Source organism: Aulonocara sp. 'chitande type north' Nkhata Bay, linkage group LG14 (genome assembly GCF_057382095.1).
Source record: "Aulonocara sp. 'chitande type north' Nkhata Bay isolate Kocher_YH1m ecotype deep benthic linkage group LG14, A_spYH_male_GT1.1, whole genome shotgun sequence".
In the NCBI taxonomy this organism is placed as follows: domain Eukaryota; kingdom Metazoa; phylum Chordata; class Actinopteri; order Cichliformes; family Cichlidae; genus Aulonocara; species Aulonocara sp. 'chitande type north' Nkhata Bay.
In genome coordinates, this window is record NC_141357.1 from 38,596,329 (window position 1) to 38,602,328 (window position 6,000).

Here is a 6,000-nt window from a genome sequence, read left to right on the forward strand (position 1 = left end):
CGGTCATTCCAAACTCATCATTTTTCATCAAAGGGACAGATCTGAATCAAACAGCAACCTTTTTGACTGAAAAATGAAGCTAATGCAGGTCCTCTAATGTTTATGTCCAATTCTTATATGCAGCCTACAACATTACAATCTAACCCAGTACTGTTTCCTCCACCTGACCAGGCAGTTTTTAGAGCCAAAACTTCCTCACCACTACTACAGCTTTCCAGTGTGCACCTTGCAGGTCTCCCTGCATCCAACGCTACTGTGTCAGCTGGCACCTTTTCTAAGCCACAGGTGATGTCTGACGAAAGCTGTCAACATGTCACACTTTCAGGGGGAGTATGTGATGTGCCAACTAGCTCGCAATCACAATGCTAATACCAAAAAATGAGCAATGCATAAGCTAATATATCAATCAATCAGCATCCGACCCAGAAACGCAGCGCTGGTCAGACACTTCACATCCTAAACTCTGTTCCTGACCTACCAGAGCGATGCTGCAGATACATCGCTGCAGACATGCAGAGCATTACATAAATCAAACATACTGAAAAAGAATACGCTGTAAGGTGAGAAGTTTAAAAAATGAGCATGACTAAGCTAATCAGAAATCAGGGTTTAGCCGTATCCCAATGATTTCCCATCGATGCTAAACAGGTGACCTTTTAATGGTAAAGATGAGCGTATACGGAGAAACTCGTGGATCCATCGTAGTCTTGCATGACAGTAAAGCGAAGACTTTGCACATGTTGTGCATTTCACTGAATTTAAAACAACCACATGATCCACGCGTGACCAGAGGAAACAATCCCCTCCTCTGCGCTCGCCGCGTTCGGCATCTATAGATCCATTTTCCTCGCTGATTGTTCGCGGTTAGCTGCGATACGTGATGCTGAACACAGCGTCCTGGGTTCCCACAAAACTTCTGTCATTTATATTTCACTCACTGATTGATCATTATCACCCTCAACTATTTTGTCTCCTTTAATCTTCCTCTAAATGAGACCTCCTTCACCACTTCTCATTCCTCCCTTCCTTCCATTTATTACCCTTCTCTTATTTCTTCACTCCTTTCCTCACTGTCTCTTTGGCTCCTAATATCCTTCTGCTCCATCTTTCATTGTTAACATCTTCCTGTTTCCTTTTGTGCCTTCTTTCTCCTTCTTAACCTCATTTCTTCTCCTCATTCTTACCCTTTTCTTCTTTTTCTGTCTCTTTAATTTGCCGTGCCATCCTCTGCATCGCTCTCTCCTTTCCTTTATGCATGTTCCTCCACGTATAAGCCATCATCCATCCTTTTGCTCCTCGTCATTGCTTCCTGCCCATTTCTCTTCTTACTTTCGCCATTTTAACCCCAACAATAATTTGTCATTTTTGTCTATCGTTCATCTTCGTCGTCCCGTCTTCTCGTCTCCTGCGTTCGTTCATTTATCTCCCATTCATCATTCAGCCCATTAACCTTTGCTTATCAGCTAATTAGTCTTCTTTCTGACACAAGCTGGGACTGCGTGTGTGCTGAAGGTGACCATATCGTCTTGGTACTGAGTCAAAACTTGAAATATGTTTTTAAACGTTATACTGACTGTGCAACGATGAGCAGCCTAGGGTCAAAGGTCAAACTAAACGTTCGACATGTTATACACAGATTTTTGTAAGAAAAATCAGAACTGGGTGTGACATCACAACTGGACCAATAGCTGACATCTCTCTCTCTCTATTAGTGATTATTATTTATCCCCCTTTCCTGCAGACAAACAGAGAAATCTTAATCATAAATATTTACTAAATGCCATTAATTTGGTGAAAAACTTATGTAACGCAACTGACATCGGCTCTGACTTCAGTAAATGCCGTTTTATTCTGTGCCGATGTCAGTGGACAAGGCCAATACCGATCAAAACACGGGGCTCTAGTCCAGATTTCCATCTTCTGTGCGTCAATGAATCAGTGTTTACTATGAATTCTGCCCCAACATCGATGTTTAAAACAACCAAAGCTAATGGCGACATTTTTCCTCCCTTTGATCGTTATGTAAAAACTGCAGCCTTTTAGCTTTTTCAGATCTTTAAACATTTATCTCATGAAAAATTTATGTGATAAATGTCAGATTCTGACATCAGTTTTATTCTTTAACCATATCAGCAAACATACAAATATTCTGCAGATTTATTCATACTGGTATGTACAACAGTTTCCTCCCATCGGCAAAAGCAAACTAAACCTGTTTGTAAAATGTAAACACTGTGAGTTTGGGTTGGATGCTGATATTTTGACTTTGACTGTTGAGTTCTGATTATTTTTAATGTTTATTTTGGTTTTCTAGTTTTTCCACTTCTACTTCTTTCTTTATGTAATGTGCAAATATTATAAAGCCACAAAATCCAGGCAACATCAGGTAAATATCAGGCGCTAAAATCAATAAATCTATAGATGTTGGACGGATATACTGACGCATTTGTGTGAGGAAGATTAATCTATTTAACTGAAACTAAACTAAAGGTGAACAAAATAAAACTAAACAATGTGTCATAAGAAGAGTATCATTTAAATTAAATAAGAAATATAAAGAAAAATATAAGAGAAACAGGAGAAACTATGTGAGAATTCAGTTTATGACTAATATTCAGACTAAAGTAACTACTACATTTTTTTCCCTGATAAATACCAATATATATTCTAATAATCTATTAAAAACTAAACTAAAACTGAATGTACTTAATAAACTTATGGAAGCTAAATTTAGTACAAAATACATAAAAAATACTGCCCTGTGTCACAACACACTTCACTTTGATCACAACTCCAAAAACACTCACACTGAAAGTTTCCTCTGACTTGTTTCAACCCCTCCACCACCCCAGCATCCACCTGTAGCCTCCAGGCAGACGTTTACTCATCATGCACCAATGTTTACATCCATCATTAAAAAACAGCAAGCCCGGAGTCTAAACACCAAACTCTAAATTTAATCTGCTGCTGTGACAAATCAGTCATTTCAGACATGAGCCGTCTGAACGAGGAGACGCTTGGCTCTCCTAGCGCCATTTAGCAAGGAGCAGTGCACCAGACCACCTGATGGCACCCCAAAATACATAAAAATGGGTGTAACAATAGGCAACAGTGTTATATCACATAAAAATACTGTTGTAGCACAGCTGTATGCTTTAATTTCTTCTTTTTTAGCATCTTTCAGTCAGAGGGAGCTGAAAGGATTTGGAGTGCTGTCTCAGGGTTGGTTTGATTTTAGAACCTGAAGGAGCGTTTGGACCTGTAAATGTATGACGTCAGACTTTCCAAGCAGATAAAACAACCCTACATGTGCGTTAGACCACAACTATCTATATTTTATCCTGTGTGAATGTGAAATTTGAGTTAAAATAAGGTGACCTCTCATTCTTCACTTTTCCTTCCTTTTTTCCTTTCTCCTAGCTCTGTGTCCTTCTTCCCTTTCTAGTTTAACTTGAACCCTAACCGTCCTCCCACATTTTTATTTCCCCTCTTTTCCTCCGTTTATTTCCACCATGTTCTGCTAGAAGCTGCATGAGAGAGAGAGGAGTGCACGAGCTCTCCTCCTCCTTCTTATTTTATTTATTTATTCTTTATCCGTCAAAGCTCCTGCAGCGTGTGCGCGCAGTGGAAAATGGAACATAAGTCTAATGAGAAGGAGGCAGAGGGAAGGAGGGAGGGAGGCGCGCACACGAGGCCCGAGGAGGACGACGAGGGGAGGAAGCCAGCCAGCCAGCCAGCCGCGCGCATGCTCGAGACAGCAGGTGCCCGAGCCCCCGATGAAGAGGGGGAAAAAACTAATTTGCATTGCTAATGAGCTCCTCTCTGAGCCTCCTCCCCCCTCCATTTTGGGGGGCAAAAAAAGCTTCTAATATGGCGACATGTTTTTAAATCGTGTGCCCCTTCGTCTTTCCTCCCAAACACACCAAAGGAGGGGAAAACGCTTAAAATCCTACCACCATGTTGCAGTTTTAAAGGATAATTCTGTAAGTTATGTAGTAAAAAAATCCAAATCAGAGCTGAAACACTGCAGAAATATGAACAAAGCGATAAAAACATGATGATGCAGAAGGTCAGCAGACTTCAGTGTTTACTACACCTGCTGCAGACACACTTCACATCGATGCAAGAAGGACAGAAAAATATCAGCGCAAACATTCGCATTCAGCTCCAACTCGACACAGTTCAATGTGTCTTTATGAAAAGCTTTATACAGGGAACAATGGACGGCACATGGGCCCCCAAAACAACCGCTAAATGATCGATTAATCACCACCTGGTAGTTTAATCATAATCAAGATAAGCAGCAAATGAGTGAGGGGTTCATGGCTTTACGATCAACAACAACAGAGAGAGGGGGGCTCGCAGAGAATCCATCACTGAGCAAAACAAGTGAAGCGCCAGATTCCCAACAAGCACGTCGTTGTCTATTGTTGGAAGAAGAAAAGAGTGGCATACTTCTCACTTTTAACCCCCAGCCTCGACACATCAGGGCCAACAGGACGGGAAACAGCCGATAGTGACACTACATACACGAGTTTTCCCGCTTTCCTCGCGCTGACCTCGTTTACGTTTCTCACGTGCACGCTGGGCTCTGATTGTGATGTGATTCTGTCTGTCGCCATGTGCGCACCATTTTTTTTTTAAACACGCGCTTCATCGAAAATGGCTTAAAGACCCTCACGCGCCCTCTCCCCTCCCCGCCCCCTTTCCAGTCTCTTTTCTTCCTGCGCGCGCATTCAGACTGAGATTCTGTGTTTATTGCGCTCGCTGCTGCCCGGGCGCGTAAACAACCTCACGCGCCTCGACGGGTTGTTTTTTAAATTATTATTATTTGTTCTAATTCACTGATTTTATTTTTGTGGTAGGATATTCTCCAGACTGCACGCGCTCAAAACAGAAACACACACAGGCGCGCGCGCGCGCGCAAGTAGGTGATGACAGATACACATGTCAGAGCCACAGGGACCGACCTAACCGTCCGTCAAACGCCCCTTGGAGCCGCGTGGAAGCACGGAGAGACATTAACAGCTGACATCAAAGTATCAACCGCAAGCCCCGCGCGAGTATCATCACCTATCACACACAGCTTCTGTGAGGCTCCATAACGTCACAAAAACACGGCAACCATCCTGTGTTCCACCCCCCCAACTCAATTAAAGAAAAAAAAAAATCTATGGAAATAAATATATATAAACGTGTCTCTTTGCAAACAGACGCAATTGGATCAAAGGCTTTTTGGGCACTAGCGCGCGCGACGTCGCCAAACAACAGCCCCCGCTCATTGTCCCCCTCCGCAACCGTCACCGCCGACAAAAACAAGCCCTCGCACGAGGACCCCAGATCAGCACACCCTCACTGCCCCGCACGCCACCACCACCACCTCCACCACTACTACTACCAGGTTAATATGACCGTTAAAGGCTAATTACCCGCCGGCTAATCGCCATTAAACACACTCCTGCGACCTGTAGCCTCCAACTGCAGCCGAAATAAAAGCCTCCGCTCATTAAGAGGTGAGCAGGAAAACATGAATAAGACGCCAGAGATGTGCCACTCGGCAGAGTGATGGTCAGAGTGGAGAAATGCAGAAATAAAAGAGGCAAACAAACCTCCTTTCGTGTGCGTAAATCCGTTTCCAGGCGCGTGGACAGAAAGGTAATACGCTTGTTGTGTTGGACGGGAAAAGACGCTGCCGGGGCTAAATCCTACCAGCCATCCTCTCTCTCTCTCTCTCTCTCTCTGTTGCTCGCTCGCGCGTCTGCCTGCGTCGTCGCTCTCTCTCTCTCTCGCTCAGCCAATTGTGTGAGATGAAATTGGCGCGAGGGGTTGAGCAGCGGGACGTTGGCAGGTTCTTCTCTCTCTCTCTCTCTCTCTCTCTCTCTCTCTCTCTCACACACACACACACACACACACACACGCACCGTTCACCTCTCAACGTTATTTGGTTGCCCCTAGCAACCACCCCTTCTGCGCCCCTTGTCCAGGAGCCCCATCATCTCC

General features: G+C 43.8%; 1 protein-coding gene across 1 annotated transcript in view; it reads right to left on the reverse strand.

Moving 5' to 3' along the window:
- LOC147315228 (uncharacterized) overlaps positions 1-5,766 on the reverse strand; it is a 38,474-nt gene extending 32,708 nt beyond the window's left edge. The window contains exon 1 of the mRNA XM_086262485.1: positions 5,610-5,766. The gene's annotated coding sequence lies outside the window, so the exon portion shown is untranslated. The remainder of the gene's footprint in view (positions 1-5,609) is intronic.
- Positions 5,767-6,000: the final 234 nt, after the last annotated feature.